We start from the raw sequence: 24073 nt of genomic DNA, 5'->3' as shown, positions 1-24073 counted from the left end.
TCCTGGAGGGGATCCACAGTGGATTGGTGGCCTAACAGAAATCAATTCAGGCTCTGGCCTCCTCTCTGATGGCAGCCATTGTCCCTGTTCCTACTGCCCCCCCTCCAACTACCACTTCCCAGTCCCAATCTCCTCAACCCCAACCCATCCCATGCACACATACAGACAAGCACGCACACAAGAAAACACCCAAGAGTGGCACAGTCAAACACAGGCACCACACTTCATCCCACAAGCACTCACTCAAACACCAGACAGTTGCAGACACAACCACATCCACTGCCTCCACTGTCTCTCCATCCTCCTCCCCCTCCACCTCCCTTATAGTCACATCCATCCTCACTCCTGCATGCACTGCATCAATATCCACCAACACCATCACCACACCAAGCAACACACAGACCTCACTAGCAGATACCTCCAAAATATACATGCACATGTCCCCTGTGTCCTCTCCCACCCTGTCTGCCCCCGCTCCTAAAGGACACAAACACAAGCACTCACACACCCAACAGCCATCCACTTCACATTAGCATACTGCCCATGCACCTGCACCCAAATCCAGCAGACATACACCTCCTACAACCACTCCCTCAACCTCCACTCCCATCCTTCCTCCCTCCTCCCACCCCACTGTCCCTAAGGAGCTTTTCCTTGCCCAACGTGACCTCTTCCCTCCCCCCAATCCCCCTGTCCTGTCTGTAAGAGCAGGGTCCCAACGACCCAGCCCAACATCTCAGACAAACAGTCCACGCGGACAGTGGTGGCACCACCTAGTCGTGGTGGCAAGTCAGTGAAGGATCCCACTCCACCAGCCAAGAAGGTGAAGGATATCACACCTCCTGCCATGAAGGGGAAGGAGCCTGTACGTCCTGCCATGAAGGGAAAGGAGCCTGTACCTCCTGCCATGAAGGGGAAGAAGCCCTTGACTCCTGCTCGGAAGGCCAAGGAACACGCACAACCTACCATGAAGGGGAAAAAGCCCTCAACCCCTGCCAGGAAGGGTAAGGATCCCACGCCTCATGCCATGAAGGGGAAGAAGCCCTTGACTCCAGCAGAGGCTGTCAGGGTGACACCTTCACCACCACCTGGTGGTCACGGGCCCCCACCGCCAGCTGAAGAAGTGCATCCCTCACCACCAGCAGGGGCTGCCCAGGAGGCACCTCCACCTGCCACCACAGTTCAGACCTCACCACCAGCAGAGGCTGCCCAAGAGGCACCGCCACCTGCCACCACAGTTCAGCCCTCACCACCAGCAGAGGCTGCCAGGAGGCACCCACACCTGCCACCACAGTTCAGCTCTCACCACCAGCAGAGGCTGCCCAAGAGGCACCTCCACCTGCCACCACAGTTCAGCCCTTGCTCCATCAGAGGCTGTGCAGGATGGCCTTGGGTGGCCTTGTCTTCAAGCAGGGAAAGCCATTTACTGCATATCTTTATTATCCTTTTGAACTCCTGATGACTAATTGGTAAATCCCAAGCAGACTGTAAATTAAAGGAGTTCGGAGACTGATGCATGTACGATTGTGCTTGGGTACTGAGTGTGGAGTTCAGTTCAACCCATATGTAGTGGGCCTGAGATTCTTCTTTGACAGACTTTAATTTGGGACATTGCAGTATAAAAGCCCCCATCTGTGCCAAAGCTTGCTTAGTGAACCCAAATTCGAGTCTGATCTGAGCAGGTGACACACATGAGGGAAGATGAAAAATAGCTCTGTAGATCTCAAGTAACATTTATCCAATATTTCACAATCTTTCCCATTAAGTACCTCACTTCCATAAGCCAGCATGGGCACAACCTTTGCCTGAGCCACTTTCAGGTTAGGGTACAAGCTAGGGCCTTTAAGCCTTGTGGCGAGAGATCTGAGACCCGAACATAGAGGATTTCCTTTCCTTCTGATTTCTTCCAACTGATATGCATAGTTCCCATTGAAATAGACATCCAAGTATTTAAAGCCTGTGGTGGACTCAAGCCTCTCTGTTTCCAGTAACCATTTGCCATTGTGTGTGGTTGCCTTTGAGAACCCGGATCTTTGATTGTTTTCATTGATTACCAGGCCTTTCTTAATTGAGAAAGCTGACGTTGCATCAAAAAGACGCTGCAGGCCAACCTTTGTGCGGCTTATTAGCACCAAGTTGTCAGCATACAACAAGTTTGCGAGCTGGAACCCCCTAGCTTGGGTGGATGAGAACTTAATTCTTTCAGAGCCGGAGTTAAGTCCGATGAGAACAGACTAAATAGGGTTGGGGTGAGGACACACCTCTGTTTAAAGGCCCTGCGTAGCCATCATCAATTTTTACTCTGACCCATGTGTCCTTGTGCAAGAGGTCCATGGCTCTTAGAAAGCTAGCCGGGATACTGAAATTGGTTAGTTTTAGCCAAAGCTTCCTTCTGTCGACTTTATCAAACTCTGATTTGATTTCAATGAACCCCAGATAAATTCTACGGCTTTTTGTCCTTGCCTTGTCCATAATAGAGAAGCAGCCATTGTAGGAAAGTACCCTCTTTTTCCCATCGCTAAACCCATTTTCTGCCTGATGTCAGTGTGCTTCACTGTGTTCACTGAGATCCTGCTAGACAGGACCCCAGTGATTATGCTCTCTCGCCTCTAAATTATGTCACCGCATGCCGGTAATCCAGTATTTCACCCAAAATTGGCATACTGGTGTCTCCTTATAAGTCTCTAGTACATGGTACCTATGTACCCAGGGCATTGAACATCCATGGGATTCCTATGGGCTGCAGCATTTCTTTTGCCACCCATAGGAAGCCCATGCAAAGGCTTCTCCAAGACTGCCAATGCTGTGTGTGAAGGCACCCCTGCACTAGCCGAGGTGCCCCCATGACCTCCAGGACCATTTTCTCAGACTTCATGAATGCGGGGACCTCATTTTACGCGTGTACTGGACATAGGTCACTACCTATGTCCAGCTACATCATGGTAACTCTGAACATTGGCATGTTTGGTATCAAACTTGTTGGAATCATACACCAATGCTTTTGCAAGCATTGGTTGTATGATTTTATGCAGACTGGGGGCTCCTTAGAGGACCCCCATTATTGCCATTCCAGCCTTCTGAGGTTTTCCAGGCAGCCCCATCTGCAGCCACCTCTCAGACAGGTTTCTGCCCTCCTGTTGCTTGAGAAGCTCAAGCCCAGGAAGGCAGAACAACGGATTTCCTTTGGGAGAGCGGTGTTACACTCATTCCCTTTGGAAATAGGTGTTAAACGCTTGGGGGGGTAGCCTCCCCAAGCCTCTGGAAATGCTTTAAAGGGCACAGATGGTGCCCTCCTTGCATAATCCAGTCTACACCAGTTCAGGGATCCCCAGTCCATGCTCTAGCATGAAACTGGCCAAAGGAAAGGGTAGTGACCACTCCCCTGCCCATCATCACCCCAGGGGTGGTGCTCAGAGATCCTCCAGAGTATCCCTGGGTTTTGTCATTTTGGATTCCAAGTTGGCAGGGCACTCTGGGAGCATCTGAGTGGCCAGTGCCAGCAGGTGACGTCTGAGCCCTCCCCTGATAGGTGCCTACCTGGTTAGCTGGCCAATCCCCCTTTCAGGGCTATTTAGGGTCTCTCTCTCTTGGATGGTTCTTCAGATTCTGATTCCAGGATTCCAGGAGGAATCCTCTGTATCCTTTACTTCACCTTCTTACTGAAGAAACTGTATCTGGACCCTCCAGGAACTCTACAAACTGCAACAAAGAAGCAAGGGCAACCTCTGCAACATTGTATCTTCAACTCCTGCCAGCAACTGAACTGTTTTGTGGTCGTGCATCCTCAGAGGACAGCCTGTCTTCAGTCTGTACCAGAAGAACGAAGGAATCTCCCTTGGAGTGGAGTCATTCCCTGCTTCAGCAGGCACCTATCTACAATGACAACCGGTTGAGTGGGACCCCTCTCCTAGTAAGCTGCATGGATCCTGCATCACAGGTGGTGGACTAAAGAGGTCCTGATGTTCCTGACATCCAACTGTTCAACTTTGGTGGAGGTAAGAGCTTGCCTCCCCACACAAGACAGTACCTCCATGCACTGTGTGTTTTGCAGTTGCCATGGCTTGTTGGCATCCTTGCATGAAGTTCTTCATGCACTGTGCAGCTCCGGCCCCTAGAACTCATTTCTGCGACACACATCTTCCTGCATGGTTCTCCAGTGGTGTGGGACCCTTAGTTGTAGTGCTGTGTGGGCCTCCTTTTGCATCTTATTTGTCCCCGTGCTGTGGGACTCCTGTTCACACTGCCTGGTCTTCTGAGGGCTCTCTGAGTTGCTAAGAGCCCCCTCTGACTCCCACTCATGGGAAGAGTCCACCAGGTCCCTTCTGGCCCCGGGCAGTGCCATTTTCCGCTAACCACAAGCTTTGCGTGTGCCAAGGCTTGTTGGTGGAATCCAGCGACGCAAACCAGACTGCAATCTTCCATCCAGTGTGGGACATCATCTGCACGAACCAGGACCCCACATCCATCTTCTTGGGTGCAGTACTGACTATTGTTCTTCATCAGTGGTTCTTTTTTTGCACCTTCATCTGGGTTAGCAGGGTCTCCTGTTCTCCCTGGACTCTTCTGTGCTTCTTGGACGTGGTCGCCTTCTTCCACAGGTCTTCAGGTCTAGGAATCCATTGTTGGTGTCTTGCAGTGTCTTCTGGTTCTTGCATAATCTTCTTTCCTGTGTTCTTGTGTGGTCTAGGAAAGTTACTCCTGCTTTCCTGGGCTTTGGGGTGGGTTCTATTTCTAACACTCACAGCGCCCCTCTACACACTACAGTTGCCTAAGTGGGAAACCAACATTCTCATTCAACTTTCTTAGTATATGATTTGTGTTCCCCTTAGGCCCATTTCTAACTATTGTGATTTTCAGTATTTGCACTGTTTTCTAGCTGCTTTTACAGCTATTTCTGCATACTAGTGTATATAATTTGTGTATTACTTACCTCATAAGGGAGTATAGTCTCTATGGCATTTTTGGCATTTGTGTCACCAAAATAAAGTACTTTTATTTTTGTAACACTGTGCATTTTCTTTCATCTGTGTGAGTACTGTGTGACTACATTGGTATTGCATGAGCTTTGCATGTGTCCTAGTTAAGCCTTGGCTGCTCAGCTACAACTACCGCTAGAGAGCCTGGCTTCTAGACACTGCCTACATTTCACTAAGGGATAACTGGACCTGGTATAAGGTGTAAGTACCTTAGGTACCCACTACAAACCAGGCCAATCTCCTACTTTGGTGCTGCAGTGGTGGGATAAATACTTGCAGTTGCCTTATCACACTGGCGCTTTCCACAGGAAAGAATACTCAAAACCCAGAGCTATACACATATACCTAGTACAGGGTTCTAGTCTCTTACTTTCCTTTCTAAGAGACTAGAGGTTAGGTAGGTTAGGTTTTCCTACACTACACTAACACACACATCATGTCTACTGCTGGGCCTAGCTCTGAGGTTATGGGTACTCCCTATGAGGGCATTACCTTCAAGGAATTGAAAGGGCTTTGCTCAGACAGAAAACTAGATGTGGGGAAGAACCCCAACAAGAATTTTCCTTTGAGTCTTCTCCTTTAGGATGATCAGGAACATGCTGATAGCCAGGAAGAGGAGGAGGTAGGGGGAAATTCTAACTCGTTAAATTCAGAGATCTTACACCTAGCAGACCCAGTAGTGTGGCTGGTAGTGGGAGTGGAAGTCACACACATTGGAATCCCTTCATACCCAGAGGTAAGGTTACTAGGGTCACAAAAGCTAGGGAAGGATCTACCTCTGCCCATTCCCATATCACCTCAGTTTTTGAGGGATCCCATGGTTCAACTCCAGGTAATGACTGCATAGATAGGGAGCTCAGGAAACTGAGACCGGAGGAGGCCAGCTAGCCCTAGATAGGGAGGCCTTGGCTGTTGGGGTTGGGGTTAGTTCCCCATGGTGGCAGCAGCAGCAACAGTTTTAGGATTTATGGAGTTAGGGAGGACACCTTTGACTCTAGAAACATTCACAAAATTATTCTCCCATACAAGGTAGGGGGTGATATTTTCAAGTGATTTGCTGCACTTGAGAGGGCCTGCAAAGTTCAAAGGGTCCCTCAATGACAGTGGACTTTTATTCTGTGGCTGTCGTTTTCTGACAAGGGGAGGGATAGACTTCTCATTGTCAGAGAAGAGGACTCAGAAAATTACAGTATTCTCAAGACTACACTCTTGGATGGTTTTGGCTTAACCACTGAACAGTACAGGATCAAGGTCAGAGAAACCATAAGAGTCCTCACAAGATTGGGTAGACTTTGTGGACTGTTCTTTTAAGGCTTTAGAAGGCTGGTTACATGGCAGCAAAGTGTCTGATTATGAGAGCGTATACACTCTTCTTCTGAGACAGCATATTTTGAATAACTGTGTGTCTGACTTGTTGCACCAATACTTGGTAGACTCAGATCAGGCCTCTTCCCAAGAACTGAGAAAGAAGGCAGACAAATGGGTCAGAACAAGGGTGAGCAGAAAAGCTCATACAGGGGGTGACAAGGACAAGAAGAAGGATGGTACGCCTCATGACAAGGGTAGGGACAAAGATAAAAACAAAGAGTCTTCATCGGGCTCACAAAATTCTTCTAGGGTAGGTCTAAATCCTCTTCCAAACATCAGAATAAAAAGCCCTGGTGCTATATGTGTAAAAACAAAGGGGATTGGGCAAGTGATAGTACTTGCCAAAAGAAAGGCACCAAGCCTCCCACCACTACAACCCTCACTGCTTCAACTAGTACCCCTAGCAATAGCAGTGGTTGTGGGAAAAATAACACTAACAATAGCCAATCCAAGGGTGTGGCAGGGCTCACTCTAGGAAGTGTAGTGAGGGTTGGTTTAGTTAGGGAAACCACTGAGGCTGTTTTAGTCTCTGATGGTGGCATTGACTTAGCCACACTAGTTGCCTGCCCCCTTAATATGGATAAGTACAAGCAACAACCTCTATTAAATGGTGTTCAGGTTGAGACCTACAGGGACACAGGTGCCAGGGTCACAATGGTGACTAAAAAACTGGTGGCCCCTGAGCAACACCTACTTGGTCTTCAGTACCAAGTGACAGAATTCCATAACAATAATGTAAGCCACCCCATGGCTGTTGCTGATCTCAACTGGAGGTCCTGGGGGTTGGGTTACTGATCCAAAGAAATTGTGGTATCCACAGACCTACGTGTAAAATGTCTATTAGGAAATAACTTGGAGACTTCAGCTTGGGCTGAAGTGTAGTTGGAGGCCCATGCTCCCATGTTGACATGCTGGGCATTCCTGGGCATATCTTTCCTTTAAGAAGGGCTCAGGCCAAAAAGCAAAGAGGACATGTAAACTTGGATCCTGCAACAATGGACCAAGAGCTTCCCAAAAGTAGGGGTAGAAAGGGAACAAAGTTACTCACTATCCCTCCCTCCACTGAAGATTCCCCCTTTGAGGAGGAAGAGTCTACTCCCTGGACAGAACCTACACCTGAGGAGCTGCAAGCTGACACAGCCCAGATTTTAGGTGCAGTGGGGCCTGCCAGGGAGGAGTTAAGTGTGGCACAGCAGACCTGTCCCACACTTGAGGGTTTAGGACAGCAAGCTGTCAAACAAGAGGCAGGGGATATCACTGACACATATAAGGTGAACTGGGAGAACAATCTCTTGCACACTGAGGCAAGGGACCCAAAACCGGGTGCCACCAGGAGACTGGTCATTCCCTTGCAGTTCAGAGCATGTTTTTTGACCTTAGCTCATGATATTTCCCTTGCTGGACATTTGGGGCAAAGTAAGACTTGGAACATAATGTTCCTTCACTTTCACTGGCCTCACATGTCAAAGGACACAAATGAGTTTTGTTGCTACTGTGTCACTTGCCAAGTCAGTGGCAAGACTGGTGGCACCCCAAAGGCCCCCTTGATCCCACTGCCACTGGTTGGGGAGCTCTTTAAAAGGGTAGGGGTTGACATTGTTGGCCCCCTTGGCCTCCAACAGCTTCTGATAATAGGTTTATTTGAGTGGTAGTGGACCATCCCACTAGATATCCAGAAGCTATACCTCTGAGGACCACTACAGCTCCTGCAGTGGCCAAAGCCCTCCTGGGAATCTTTTCCAGGATAGAGTTTCCAAAAGAGGTGGTGTCAGACAGAGGTAGCAACTTCATGTCTGCGCTACCTGAAAGCAATGTGGAAAGTGTGTGGTATAACCTACAAGTTCATCACACATTACCATACCTAAACAAATGGGTTGGTTGAGAGGTTTAACAAAACCGTCAAATGTATGATTATGGGACTCAGAAGAAAATGGGATGTCCTGGTACCATGTCTCTTTTTTGCCTACAGGGATGTACCCCAGGACGGAGTGGGCTACAGTCCCTTGGAACTCCTCTATGGTCACTCTGTTCGGAGTCCATTAGCTCTTGTGAAAGAGGGGTGGGAGCAACCCTTGAAGCTCCCTAAACAAGATATATTGGATTCTGTGCTTGGCCTAGGATCAAGAATGGCTGAGCACATGAAAAAGGCCACTAAAAACTTTCAGGCAAGCCAGGAGTTAGAGAAACAATGGCATGGCCAAAAGGCTGTCCTGACAGTGTACCAACCAGGACAGAAGGTGTGGGTCCTGGAGCCTGTGGCACCCTCAACACTCCGAGACAAATGGAGTGGACCACACATCATAGTGGAAAAGAAGGGTGAGGTCACTTATTTAGTTGACCCAGGCACCCCTAGAAGCCCTCTTAGTGTACTTCATGTGAACCACCTGAATCCCTACTATTACAGGGCTGACCTAACCCTGCTCATGGCCACTGATCAGGACAGGAAGATGAGAGTGACCATCTCCCTGATCTCTTCTCCAACACTGCAGCTGATGGCTCAGTGGAAGCAGGTATCCTACCAGACTGCTTTACTGAGTCTCCGAAGGAAGACTGCAGGAACCTCTTAGGTCAATTTGCTGAGCTCTTTTCTCTGACACCTGGTCAGACTAAATGGTGTGAGCACACCATCGATACTGGAGACAGTTTACCTGTCAAAAGTAAGATTTATAGACAGCCTCACCATGTCAGAGACTGCATTAAATCTGAAGTTCAGAAAATGTTTGACTTATGAGTGATTGAGCTCTCTGATACCCCCTGGGCCAGCCCAATAGTGCTTGTACCCAAACCTCACTCTCAAAATGGCAAAAGGGAGATGATTTTCTGTGTAGATTACAGCGGGCTCAACACAGTCACAAAGACTGATGCTTACCCTACACCCAGGGCAGATGAGCTTATTGATACATTGGCATCTGCCAAGTATCTTATCACTTTTTAATTGACTGCAGGGTATTGGCAGATCAATCTATCAGAAGATGCTAAACCTAAGACAGCTTTCTGTACCATTGAAGGGCATTATCAGTTTACTGTTATGCCCTTTGGTTTGAAGAATGCACCTGCCACATTTCAGATGTTGGTGAACACAGTACTCCAAGGTCAGGAAGCTTTCAGTGCAGCATATTGTAGAAATGTACCATCTTTCTTGGCATGTTACCCCCAATTTCTGCCTGATTGTCAGTGTGTTTTGACTGTGTCACTGGGATCCTGCTAGTCAGGACCCCAGTGCTTATGGTTTGTGGCCTGCTTGCCAGTGCACTTGCCCTGTTTTCTAAATTGTCACTGGAGCCCTGTTAATCAGAACTCCAGTGCTCATGCTCTCTTTGTTTCTGAATTTGTCACTATGGTCTAGTGACCCCATATTTCACTCCAAATTGGCATACTGGACCCCCCCTTATAAGTCCCTAGTATATGGTACCTAGGTACCCAGGGCATTGGGGTTCCAGGAGATCCTTACGGGCTGCAGCATTTCTTTTGCCACCCATGAGGAGCTCATGCAAACACTTCTTCAGGACTGCCATTGCAGCCTGAGTGAAATAGTGTAAACACTATTCCACAGCCATTTTCACTGCACCAGGTCACTTAGAAGTCACCTTAATATCTAACCTTCAGACCCTGAAGGCTAGGTGCATAGTACCTGTGTGTGAGGGCACCCCTGCACTAGCAGAGATGGCCCCACGTCGTCCAGGCCCCTTTTCCCTGACTTCGTGAGTACAGGGACACCATTATAAGTATGCACTACACATAGGTCAAAACATATATGTAGCTTCACAATGGTATCCCTGCATATGGCCATGTGAGGTGTCTAACAACTGGGAATTGTACCCCAATACTGATTCCAGTATTAGTTGAACAATCCCATCCACCATGGCCCCCCAGTACTGCCATACCAGCCTTTTGAGGTTTCCACTGCAGCCCCAGCTGCTGTCACCTCACAGACAGGCTTCTTCCCTCCTGAGGCTTGAGCAGCTCAAACCCAGAAAGAGAGAACAATGCATTTCCTTTAGGAGAGGGGTGTTACACGCTCGCCCTTTGGAAATAGGTGTTAAAGGCATGGGAGGGGTATCCTACCAGAGCCTCTGGAAATGCTTTGAAGGGCACAGATGGTACCCTCCTTACATAATCCAGTCTACACCGATTCAGGGACCCCCAGTCCCTGCTGTGGCGTGAAACTGGACAAAGGAAAGGGGAGAGAGCACTCCCCTGTCCATCACCACCCCAGGGATAGTACCCAGAGTTCCTCTAGAGTGTCCCTGGGTTCTGCCATCTTGTTTTCAGGATGGTCAGGGAACTCTGTGAGCATCTGAGTGGCCAGTGCCAGCAGGTGACATCAGAGACCCCTCCTGATAGGTGCATACCTGGTTAGGTGACCAATCCCCCTCTCTCCTCTGGGTGTTTCCTCAGATGCGGATTGGAAGACTCCAGCAGGACTCCTCTGCATCCTTTGCTTCACCTTCTACCATTGGATCAACCGCAGAACTGCTCCAGGAACTCTACAACTTGCAACAAAGCATCCAAGATGGCTACTGCAACTTTGTGACTCCAACTCCTGCCAGCAACTGCAACAGCTTCCAGACTAGTCGCACAGTCGGCCACTCATAGCCGGGTGAGGAGCGGAGCGTTAAATTAATGATAAGTAAGCTGTCCAGGTGCAGTGCAAGTGCAGTGCAGGAGCCTACCAAGTTGTGGTGCCTAATGATGCTGTTGTGGTGTACCACTAAGAGGGTGGCGGCCTGTCTTAAAAAAAAACTGTCTGGCAGTCAATATGCAAAGTTTGGCAAGTGGACAATGAGGAAAAGCGAGACCGCCCCTGTGGGACAAGCCGCACCGGCCTACTGCCACCCACTTCTGCCCTTCTCCAAGGGGGATCCACATCTCAGAGCCCGCTCATCTTGCCCCCATCATAATAACTGCCCTTCCTTGTGGCTCCTCCGCTCCTCCACTCCTCCGCGTGTCGGAAAGCATGGTATGGGCAGCCAACTACAACGTCGGCAAACTCCAGGCGCTCTGGCTGCTCCAGCCACCGGAGACCAGGGACGGGACTCTGTACGGTGCTATATGGTGCTGCGTGTCCCGCGGCTGCCATCCACTATGTGGCCCACTGTCCACCGTTCACTCCCGCTCACCCGCTAGCTCACCTGCCCACCAACTGGGGCTGGAACTGGGGCTAGTACAGTGGGTGACAGCCAATTGTAAGAAAGCTGGAACTAGTTGGGCAGGGGGAAAAGAAGAGCAGGCCCTACGGATGATCAGGAAACTCCTAATGGCTTGTCTCCATGGTGCTCCTCGTCCGGCTCCTTCTCCTCCAAGCTTCACGTTGCGTATGCATCTGCAGTGACTCAAAATAAAGTAAAAACAGTAAGATATGTAAGCATTACAACATTAGGAACAGCAGACTTTGCACTTGCCTAAATGCTACATTAAATTAATCTGTAATGTTAGCATACAAGGTTATAAAAACGTATGCACTGAGGGAGAGATATTCTCAAGTTCTCCCTATGCCATAGAATGTTTAAAAATTTGCTACATGTTTACTTAGTAATTATTAAAAGACGTATTTGTTTTATGAAAAATTTATAACTACTTTATTCTGAGTCATGCATGCACTACCTGAAATCAATATACTGTACCCACATCAATCTCTAAGAGTAAATGTGATGTCTTAACCCCCAAAAAGGCATAGCATAACAAGCATTTGCAAAGCAATAGATCTTGCATTTCAAAAGGTTAGAGCTATTGGCGTTGTAAATGCATAATTTGACTTTTTTGTCACATAAATTGTTCAACCCTGTCTCATAATTTTGTCCTTTCCTGCCACATAATGCCACTGAGCAAGCAGCACCATGCATGACAAAAGGGAACTTTTAATTAGAAACAGCGAAACAAGAGTTGTCATACAATACAATGGTGAAGAAAAAAAAAGTGCTTAGCTATAGTTAAACAAGCTTTGCACTGCCATTTTCTAAGCTGTGCGCAAACAGGATGCACTGTCCTCTCTGTAACAATGATGTGAGGTAACTAAAAAAACAATGTAAAGTAACTGGCAGTCATGCAAAGCGCTTCAATACTGTCCGTTGCCCTATGTAAAACCTGAAATTTTTTTTAACAATGAGAAGTAATTGATAGTCATGCAAAGCTCTCCAATAGTGCAGATGAAGTCCATGATGTGTAAAACTTGAATGCACCATGGCCGCCATGAGCTCGAATGAAAAACAATGAGAAGTAACTGGTAGTTATGCAAAGCGCTCCAATACTGCAGATCAAGTTTGCACTGTATAGTATGTGAAAACACTATGGTCGCTGTAAGCGTGAATGAAAAACAAAATAAACAATGAGAAGTAACTGGTAGTCATACAAAGCACTCCAATACTGCCCATTGCGCTATGTAAAACATGAAAGCACCATGGACACCATGAGTGGGAATAAAAAAATAAACAATGAGAAGTAACTGGTAGTCATGCAAAGTGCTCCAATACTGCCCATTTCACTATGTAAAACTTGAAAGCACCATGGCCAACATGAGGGCAAAGGAAAAACAAAGTAAACAATGAGAAGTACTGGTAGTCATGCAAAGCGTGGCCGCCATGAGCGCTAATGAAAAACCAAGTTAACAATGAGAAGTAACTGGTAGTCATGCAAAGCACTCCAATACTGCAGATGAAGTCCATGGCCGCGAATGCACACGAAAAACAAAGTTAACAACGAGAAGTAACTGGAAGTCATGGAAAGCTCTCCAATACTGCTGATCAAGTTTGCGATGTGTAAAACGTGAAAGCGTTATGGCCTCCATGAGTGTGAATGAAAAACAAAATAAACAATCGTGTGGTCATACAAAGCGCTCCAATACTGCCCATTGCGCTGTTTAAAACTTGAAAGGGCCATAGCCGCCATGAATGTGAAAGAAAAACAAATTTAACAATGAGAAGTAACTGGTAATCATGCAAAGCGCTCCATTACTGCCGATCAATTTTGCGTTGTCTAAAACGTAAAAACGCTATGGACGCCATGAGTGTGAATGAAAAACAAAATAAACAATGAGGAGTAACTGATAGTCATGCAAAGCGCTCCAATACTGCCCATCAAGTCCTTGCTGTGTAAAACTTGAAACCGCCATGGCCACCATGAGTGTAGGAAGCTAGCCTGGTGTGTGGTGAATACCTATGGTATTATCACCGTATACCAGGTCCAGGTATCCCCTTATCATTGAAGTGTAGGCAGTGTCTAGAAGCCAGGCTCTCTAGAGGTAGGTGTGGATGAACAGCCAAGGGTTATCTAGGATACATGAAAAACTCATGCAATACACTTATAGTCACATAGCACTTACACACATAAAAGAACCACAAAGTGTTACAAAAATAAAGGTAATTTATTTTATTGACACAAATACTAAAACATTAGACAGGAAATCCTCCAATAGGAGGTGAGTAAACACACTATTGTATGTACTGTAGCAATCAGAAATTGGCATAAAAACAATAGAAAACAGTGAAAAGCAATAGGCAGTACTGAAGGCCTGGGGGACAAAACCATATACCAAGAAAGTGGAATACGAAAGTCGGGCCCCACCCAAGGAAGTGGAATCGGCAGAGGGGAGCTTGAGGAAGTAGGAAACCCACAAGGTAAGTACCAGAGTGCCCCCCCAGGGACCATGAGAGAAGAGGTAAGTTACTGGTTTTACCCAAACGTACCGAAAGGACTTCAGAGAAAAATACTGCAAGACTCAGACAAGATTGCAAGAAACCAAAGGTGGATTCTGGAAGAAGGGGACCAAGTTCAGTTCACATTGGAGTGTCCGGTGGTGGCAGGAGCCATTACCCACCCATCTGTACATGCAGGAGTTGGTCGACGGAGAGACGAAGACGGTCTGCAATGCAGCACTGGAGTAGATGAAGGGTTTCTGGGTAATGAAGTCGATGTCCCATGCCGAATAAAGAATTGCAGTCAGTCTGTGGTGTAGAAAAACCACCAACAAGCCTTGGCAACAGCAAATGTCACGGTTGGTGGGAAAGTGGAGATGCCAGGAACCAGCAAGGTCTGGATGGACTGAACCAAAGGGGAGAGTCCCAGGTGCAGAGTACAAAGAAGAAGAGTCAGACACCACAGAACACCCACAGGCAAGGACCCCAGGAGTCGTTTTGAGGCCCATGCAGCACACGTTGTAGGAGAAGCATGCAGAGGGCTGGGCATCACAGGGAAGAGTGCCGGGGCCTGGAGCTACACAGAGCCTGAAGAGTCCTTGGAGAAGATGCCAACAAGCCTTGGTAACTGCAAGAACTGCGGTGCACAGTGGAACTGTCCTGTGTGGGAAGGCAGGGATTACCTTCACTAAAGTTGGACACCTGGCAGAGGGGCCCAAGGGGACCACTCCAGACCACCACCCGTGATGCAGGATCCACGCAGCTCAGGATGAGAGGAGATACATGCAGCTGGATGTCATTGAAGTGGGTGTCTGCAGGATGCAGGGAAGTGACTCCTTCACTCCAGGGGAGATTCCTTCTTGTGTCTTGTGCAGACTGCATACTTGCCACCCTCAGAGGATGCACAGCTGGGGAAATGTGGCAGTTGCTGAAAGGAGCCAGAGAAACATTGTTGCAGAGCAGAGTCCTTGCTGTAGCTGCAGATTGTAGGTTCCTGTGGAGTCCAGTTGCGGTTCTATGGCCAGAAATCAAAGTAAACATTGCAGAGGAGTCATGCTGGAGACTTGCACATCTGATCTGAGGACTCACCCAAGAGGGAGACCCTAAATAGCCCTGGAAGGGGGATTGGTCACCCAGCCTGGTGACCACTGTAGGAAAGTACCATCTTGCCTGGCATGTGTAGTGCTTTCCTCTTATTTAGTTTCTAAGCACTAACATAACACAACAGAAATGCACTTCTGAGGTCAAAGAAGACTTTTATTGTTATTTTATTCTTCCCCAACCACAATGTTTATGAATGAATGACGAATTAGTAGCTTTCAAGTCCGCGTTAATCAAACAAAATATATCAGTTTGCAATATACACAGCAGGTTATATTTATAAGATATTGAATGCAAAGCAAAACAAATACTTCACCGTGTAGGAACTATTTACAGCTACATCTTTCTAAGGTCTGCAAGCTGAGGACCCCTGTCAGCCGCGAGAAAGAGTGTCATCTACCCACACGGGATGCTGGCAACTGGCGCCAAGCTCCAGCACGAGGTCCGGCAGATTCGAATCTGACTCTCTGCAGCCTGTTACATTCGTTACAAAGGTGTGCCCCCTCCTCTCAGACCTGGGAAACTGAGCAAGCCTTTTGGAGACTGGCCAGGTCTCCAAGACTACTCCTGTTCCCAAGCTCAAGGGAAGAGAAACGACGCCCATGTACTCTCTCTTATCAGGTCTAGTCTACTGTGAGAGCAAAACATCTTGGTTCTCTGGTGCAAAAACACAGCTTGGAAAAATACAGAACTCCACGTTAAAGGCAATGGGCAGCTAACCTAAATATCAAATGCAATGTCATGTTAAAGGCAATAGGCAGCTAACCTAAATATCAAATGCAATGTCTAGTGTCATGTCAAAGCCCATAGGCAGCTGAGCTGAATATAAAATGCAATGTATAATATCATGTCAAAGCCAATAGGCAGCGGAGCTGAATACAAAATGCAATGTCTAATATCATGTCAAAGCCAATAGGCAGTTAAGCTGAATATCATGTCAAAGCCAATAGGCAGTTAAGCTGAATACAAAATGCAATATATAATATCATGTCAAAGCCCATAGGCAGAATATCTAATAGCATGTCAAAGTCAATAGGCAGCTAAATTGAATACATCATGTCAAAGTCAATAGGCATGCAATGTCAAAGCCAATAGGCGGCTAGACTGGATACAGCATGTCAAAGCCAATAGGCAGAATACAGAATGTAATGGCTAATGCAATGTCAAAGCCCATAGGCGGCTAAACTGAATACAGAAAGTAATGGCTAATGCCATGTCAAAGCCAATAGGCAGAATACAGACTAATGCAATGTCAAAGCCCATAGGCGGCTAAACTGAATACAGAAAGTAATGGCTAATGCCATGTCAAAGCCAATAGGCGGCTAAACTGAACAAAACATACCATGTGCTACTGGTGAACATTGAGCAACTAATATGCGCAGTGGTGAAACACAAAGTCATTGGTCAAAACAAAACTTATCAAATGGCAGGACATTCCGCCCTTTGACCAATGAATTTTTGTTTCATATATCTCATATTTCAAACAAAAAAAAAAACATCAGCACAAAAAACATTATGATCAAAGCAATCCCTGTAAAGCAATAGAAGTGAATTAACACATTGATCTCATAACCTTTCACATCAGATACATCTACATAGAAAAGACTGAGCAATTTTTTTTTTTATTTTTTTTTCTGAATGAGTCTCTAATTCAACAGTGTTAGCAATTTGATGTGGCATGAGTTCTGCTCATGTAAAGGTGCACGGTCCACCTGAAAGGTTTTCTGGAAGGTAAGCAAAAGTCAGAGTTCCAAACGAGAGGCAAAAAAAAAAAAAAAAACACAGCAAACAAGTTGAACTTGAACTGAAGGCGCAGTTTGCGCAAAATGGATCCATGGTGCTGGCACTTTACTCAGCCAGGTTCAGGTTGGGGATTCGGTCCCTTCCCCGACCCCACACGCACACACCGGAAGGGGGACCACACAGCACACTCAGGGACAGTGGCGAAACGTGGTCGGATCTGCAAAAGAAACAAGTATGACTTTTCTTGCAAATAACATTTTTCATTTAAACTGCACCCTTCCTCTTTCTTTCCCTGTTTTATAATCAGCAGGACGTTTTTGGGGCCCTTTGTTATATTCTCTGCAGGTTCTGGAGGGTCACTTGGGGCGTCAGCCCACACATCAGCACTGAGGTTTTTATCTGCTGCACCACAGCTTCCCTTTTCTTGCACTGTCAGAAGGGCTGGGGCAGACTCATTCTTTACCAAACCTCCATTCACTGCACTTTTGTCAATTTGGGCCATTCTGTCTCCAATTTGTATGAATGAATCAGATTCTTTTCTAGGTATCAGCATAATTTCGATTTTTCCTTGGTAATTTGCAGCAATCACTCTCCCTAAAACCTGATCAATTTGCCATTTCTGTTCTGGTAACTTTCCTCTCCCCAACTGCTCTGTGACTGCTTGCATGACAGATTGCTTTTGTGCGTGCTGCACAGTTTTTATCAAATCTAGGGGAATGTGCATCTCTCTCATCTCTGCCCACCTGTAAGTGGCCTTTTCACATTTCTGGGGCACCCACATAGCCATCCCCACTAAGGCAGAATTCTGGGTGAACACTTCTCTCTCTGCATTTTTCTCATTAACATCTGCAAGGTAATTGAACCAGTTAGGTGCTAAAACATTATCAAAGAACCAAAAATCAGCATAAAAATGACACATCTCATGTAGCTCTTGCTTTAAAATCTGACACACATTATACAACTCTGTTCCTTCTACTGTGCCAGAAAGCAACATTTCAGTCAATGAATCATCAGTAAAACAAACATGCTTTTTATCTTCAGTAGACACGAATTCAAATGGTGCACACAATTTCATTGGTAATTCTTTTATCTGTGGTACTCTAGCCCTGTCTTGCAAGTACCAGATCCATTGTATGATTCTAGCTAGGGGCACTATTTTCTTCCCTTGTTCTTGAATTACATGTACATAAGTATTTCCTTCTTGCACTGCGCAGAAACCTAAAGTCTGCATTATTTCATTTGCCAAATCACAAGCGCGCAGCTGCATATTATTTTCCACAGTGACCATATACAAAAGTGTTAGGATTCCTCTCAAATGAGGGCTATTCTTTTTCCAAAAATCAAACAAGCTAATGAAACCCGGTGTCTCTTGCTCTAATATCTTTCGTTTTACTTGTGCATTTTGCAACGGTAACTCGTAAATCACATTCTGGTCTCTCTCCTCCGTGTTATCAGTTAAGGAATGCATTTTGGCTGCCAAAAACCCTGGCTCACACGGAAACTCAGTGCAGCTCGGAGCTGTCTTAACCCCCTCATTACTGGAATGGGACAAGAAAGATTCTTCAAAAACAGCCCTTTTATAACTTTCAGTCGGGCTAATTTGCTCACGTAAATTCCTATTTTCATGTTCCAACTGCCTACATTTCTCCTGCATTTCTCTGTAAGCAGATAAAGGTATCCAGACCTTTCTGTCATCATTACTTCCAAAACACACTTTTTCTACATATATACAACGGGAATTATTTCTCAAAACAACATCAGGCATTTTAGCTACACATGCATTTTCTTCTGTAATTCCCCAAACAGAAAACAATTCACAGTTTTTCTTAGCACCATCAGGCAGTTCATCAACACATGTATTCTCAGACATGGTCTGCCGTGCTACTGTGATTCTCCAAACAGAAAACAATTTCTGTAATTCTCCAAACAACAAAAAACAATTACACTTTTAAAGTGTGCACTTAGAAATCTACTAACTCGTCAAACCCCTTCTTAATCACCTCTTAATGACCGACACCCCACTCCTGGTACCAATTGTAGTGCTTTCCTCTTATTTAGTTTCTAAGCACTAACATAACACAACAGAAATGCCCTTCTGAGGTCAAAGAAGACTTTTATTGTTATTTTATTCTTCCCCAACCACAATGTTTATGAATGAATGACGAATTAGTAGCTTTCAAGTCCGCGTTAATCAAACAAAATATATCAGTTTGCAATATACACAGCAGGTTATATTTATAAGATATTGAATGCAAAGCAAAACAAATACTTCACCGTGTAGGAACTATTTACAGCTACATCTTTCTAAGGTCTGCAAGCTGAGGACCCCTGTCAGCCGCGAGAAAGAGTGTCATCTACCCACACGGGATGCTGGCAACTGGCGCCAAGCTCCAGCACGAGGTCCGGCAGATTCGAATCTGACTCTCTGCAGCCTGTTACATTCGTTACAAAGGTGTGCCCCCTCCTCTCAGACCTGGGAAACTGAGCAAGCCTTTTGGAGACTGGCCAGGTCTCCAAGACTACTCCTGTTCCCAAGCTCAAGGGAAGAGAAACGACGCCCATGTACTCTCTCTTATCAGGTCTAGTCTACTGTGAGAGCAAAACATCTTGGTTCTCTGGTGCAAAAACACAGCTTGGAAAAATACAGAACTCCACGTTAAAGGCAATGGGCAGCTAACCTAAATATCAAATGCAATGTCATGTTAAAGGCAATAGGCAGCTAACCTAAATATCAAATGCAATGTCTAGTGTCATGTCAAAGCCCATAGGCAGCTGAGCTGAATATAAAATGCAATGTATAATATCATATCAAAGCCAATAGGCAGCGGAGCTGAATACAAAATGCAATGTCTAATATCATGTCAAAGCCAATAGGCAGTTAAGCTGAATATCATGTCAAAGCCAATAGGCAGTTAAGCTGAATACAAAATGCAATATATAATATCATGTCAAAGCCCATAGGCAGAATATCTAATAGCATGTCAAAGTCAATAGGCAGCTAAATTGAATACATCATGTCAAAGTCAATAGGCATGCAATGTCAAAGCCAATAGGCGGCTAGACTGGATACAGCATGTCAAAGCCAATAGGCAGAATACAGAATGTAATGGCTAATGCAATGTCAAAGCCCATAGGCGGCTAAACTGAATACAGAAAGTAATGGCTAATGCCATGTCAAAGCCAATAGACAGAATACAGACTAATGCAATGTCAAAGCCCATAGGCGGCTAAACTGAATACAGAAAGTAATGGCTAATGCCATGTCAAAGCCAATAGGCGGCTAAACTGAACAAAACATACCATGTGCTACTGGTGAACATTGAGCAACTAATATGCGCAGTGGTGAAACACAAAGTCATTGGTCAAAACAAAACTTATCAAATGGCAGGACAGCATGTTACCCCATTTCTACTTGTGTGTCAGTTTGTTTTTGCCTGTCTAACTGGGATCCTGCTAGCCAGGACCCCAGTGCTCATAGTTTGTGGCCTGAATGTGTTCCCTGTGTGGTGCCTAACTGTGTCACTGCGGCTCTGCTAACCAGAACCTCAGTGCTTATGCTCTCTCTGTCTTTAAAAATGTCACTGCAGGCTAGTGACCATTTTTACCAATTCTGATTGGCACTCTGGAACACCCTTATAATTCCCTAGTATATGGTACAGAGGTACCCAGGGTATTGGGGTTCCAGGAGATCCCTATGGGCTGCAGCATTTCTTTTGCCACCCATAGAGAGCTCAGACCATTCTTACACAGGACTGCCACTGTAGCCTGAGTGAAATAACGTCCACGTTATTTCACAGCCATATTTCACTACACTTAAGTAACTTATAAGTCACCTATACGTCTAACCCTCACTTGGTGAAGGTTAGGTGCAAAGTTACTAAGTGTGAGGGCACCCTGGCAATAGCTAAGGTGCCCCCACATAGCTCAGGTCAATTTCCCCTGACTTTGTGATTGCGCGGACAACATTACACGTGTGCACTACATATAGGTCAATACCTATATGTAGCTTCACAATGGTAACTCTGAATATGGCTATGTAACATGCTAAGATCATGGAATTGTCCCCCCATGCCAAATCTGGTAATGGGGTGCCAATCCCATGCATCCCTGGGGCTCCAGCATGGACCCCGGGTACTGCCAAACTAGGGGGGTTATTACAACTTTGGAGGAGGTGTTAATCCGTCCCAAAAGTGACGGTAAAGTGACGGATATACCACCAGCCGTATTACGAGTCCATTATATCCTATGGAACTCGTAATACGGCTGGTGGTATATCCGTCACTTTACCGTCACTTTTGGGACGGATTAACACCTCCTCCAAAGTTGTAATAACCCCCTAGCTCTCTGGGGTTTTCACTGCAGCTACCGCTGCTGCCAACCCACAGACAGGCTTCTGCCCTTCTGGGGTCTGGGCAGCCCAGTCCCAGGAAGGCAGAACAAAGGATTACCTCTGAGGGAGGGTGTTACACCCTTTCCCTTTGGAAATAGGTATTAAGGGCTGCGGAGGAGTAGCCTCACCCAGCCTCTGTAAATGCTTTGAAGGGCACACCGGTTCAGGGATCCCCCAGCCCCTGCTCTGGCGCGAAAAGTGGACAAAGGAAAGGGGAGTGACCACTCCCCTGTCCATCACCACCCCAGGGGTGGTGCCCAGAGCTCCTCCAGTGTGTCCCAGACCTCTGCCATCATGAATGCAGAGGTGTGAGGGCACAATGGTGGCCAGTGCCTGCAGGTCACGTCAGAGACCCCTCCTGATAGGTGCTTACCTGACTAGGGGGCCAATCCTCCTCTGAGGGCTATTTAGGGTCTCTCCTGTGGGTTTCTCGTCAGATAACGAATGCAAAAGCTCGCCAGAGTTTCTCCGCATCTCCCTCATTGACTTCTGCCAAGGATAGACCGCTGACTGCTCCAGGACGCCTGCAAAACTGCAACAAAGTAGCAAGAAGACTACCAGCAACATTGTATCACCTAATCTTGCCGGCTTTCTCGTCTGTTTCTTGGTGGTGCATGCTCTAAGGGCTGTCTGCCTTCGCCTTGCACTGGAAGCCAAGAAGAAATCTCCTGTGGGTCGACGGAATCTTCCCCCTACTAATGCAGGCATCAAATTCTGCATCACCGGTCCTCTGGATCCCCTCTCATCTTGACGAGCGTGGTCCCTGGAACACAGGAGCTGAATCCAAGTGACCCTGACAGTCCAGTGGTCCATCTGTCCAAATTTGGTGGAGGTAAGTCCTTGCCTCCCCACGCCAGACAGTAATCCTGTGTACTGCGTGAACTGCAGCTGCTAGGGCTTCTGTGCACTTTTGCAAAGAATCCTTTGTACACAGCACAGCCCAAGTCCCCAGCACTCCGTCCTGCATTGCTCAACTCGCTGAGTTGACCACCGGCTTCTTGGGACTCTCCTTTGTAGTTTTGAGACGACTGCCGTGCTCAGTTCTATTGAACCCGTGTTCAAGTGCTTCAATGGATGCTGCCTGCTTCTTCATGGGCTCTCTGTATTGCTGAGTACCCCCTCAGTCTCCTCCTCCAAGGGGCGACCTCCTGGTGCTTCCTGGGCCCGGCAGCACCCATTTTGTTCAACCACGACCTTTGCAGCTAGCAAGGTTTGTTTGCAGTCTTTCTGTGTGGAAACAACTCTGCCTCCTCCAGACGCTGTGGGACATCTTCTGTGCAAAGGAGAAGTTCCTGGCGTTTTCCGTTGTTGCAGAATCTTCAGCTTCTTCCACCCAGAGGCAGCCATTTTGCACCTTCATCTGGGGCTTAGTGGGCTCCTGCCCCCCTGGACACTTTCGTGACTCTTGGACTTGGTCCCCTTCCTTTACAGGTCCTCAGGTCCAGGAATCCGTCTTCAGTGCTTGGAAGTCAGTTGTTGTCTTTGCAGAATCTCCTATCATGACTTTAGTGTGTTTCTGGGGAAGTAGGGTAACTTTACTCCTACTTCTCAGGGTCTTGGGGTGGGGTATCTTGGACACCCTTAAGGTTTTCGTACACTCCCAGTGACCCTTTACACACTACACTAGGCCTGGGGTCCCTAAGTGGTTCGCATTCCACTTTCTTAGTATATGGTTTGTGTTGCCCCTAGGCCTATTGCATCCTATGGTATTCTACAGTGTTTGCACTAGTTTTCTAACCTTTTACTTACCTGATTTTGGTTTGTGTGTATATTTTGTGTATTTTACTTACCTCCTAGGGGAGTATACCCTCTGAGATATTTTTGGCACATTGTCACTAAAATAAAGTACCTTTATTTTTAGTAACTCTGAGTTTTGTGATTCTTATGATATAGGTGGTCATTCCAACCTCGCGGTAAAAGGCGCTTACCGCCGTTCAGAAGACCGCCATAACACCGGTAAACCGCCACGGTCATTCTGACCCACAACAGGCAAACCGCCAAAATACAGACATCCACAAAAGTCCGCCACACCAAAGGCCAGCGAGAAACTGGCGATGACCAAAACTCCACCGTCACGCCAACAGAAATACACCCACACTATCACGACACATGAATCCACGCGGCGGTCTTTCAACCGCGGTATTCCATTGGCGGTACACACAGCCGCGCTCAAAATACACACACTTCTACAAACACTACCACATTGGACAATTCCAAATACACACACCTGATACACATACACACACCACTCCCACACACCCAACACAATATAAAATACACACCCACATCACCCACAAACCTCCACTCCTAGAGATTCATGAACACGCACCGAGAAAAGACATCCGAGCACCCAGACGCCCAATTCACTGTCACCCAGCAATATTTACACGCACTTCACACAACACAACAAAACACATCACCACACTTAGCACCACACAATCCACCCTACACATCACCCACACCACCCCATGGCACCGCAAAGACACCCCAGGTTCTCTGATGATGAACTCAGGGTCATGGTGGAGGAAATTGTACGAGTAGAGCCACAGCTGTTCGGGGCACAGGTGCAGCACACCACCATTGCCAGGAAGACGGAGCTATGGGGCAGAATAGTGGACAGGGTCAACGCTGTGGGACAGCACCCAAGAAATTGGGACGACATCAGGAAGAGGTGGAACGACCTACGGGGGAAGGTGCGTTCCATGGTATCCAGGCACAACATAGCGGTGCAGCGGACTGGCGGCGGACCCCCACCTCCTCCCCCAGAATTTACAACATGGGAGGAGCAGGTCTTGAACATCTTGCATCCTGAGGGCCTCGCAGGAGTAGGCGGAGGAATGGACTCTGGTAAGTCTCATCTTCAC

At 46.9% G+C, this 24073-nt stretch overlaps 1 long non-coding RNA gene across 1 annotated transcript; it reads right to left on the bottom strand.

The window, feature by feature from the left end:
* Window positions 1-15226: 15226 nt before the first annotated feature.
* Window positions 15227-19619, bottom strand: LOC138293002 (uncharacterized). Its single transcript, XR_011202870.1, has 2 exons — window positions 19094-19619; window positions 15227-17036 (listed from the first exon to the last, which is right to left on the bottom strand). It is a non-coding gene; the product is annotated as an uncharacterized lncRNA (long non-coding RNA).
* Between the last annotated feature and the right edge of the window lie 4454 nt (window positions 19620-24073).

Source organism: Pleurodeles waltl, chromosome 4_2 (genome assembly GCF_031143425.1).
Source record: "Pleurodeles waltl isolate 20211129_DDA chromosome 4_2, aPleWal1.hap1.20221129, whole genome shotgun sequence".
NCBI lineage: Eukaryota > Metazoa > Chordata > Amphibia > Caudata > Salamandridae > Pleurodeles > Pleurodeles waltl.
This window is presented reverse-complemented; position numbering and strand designations above follow the sequence as displayed.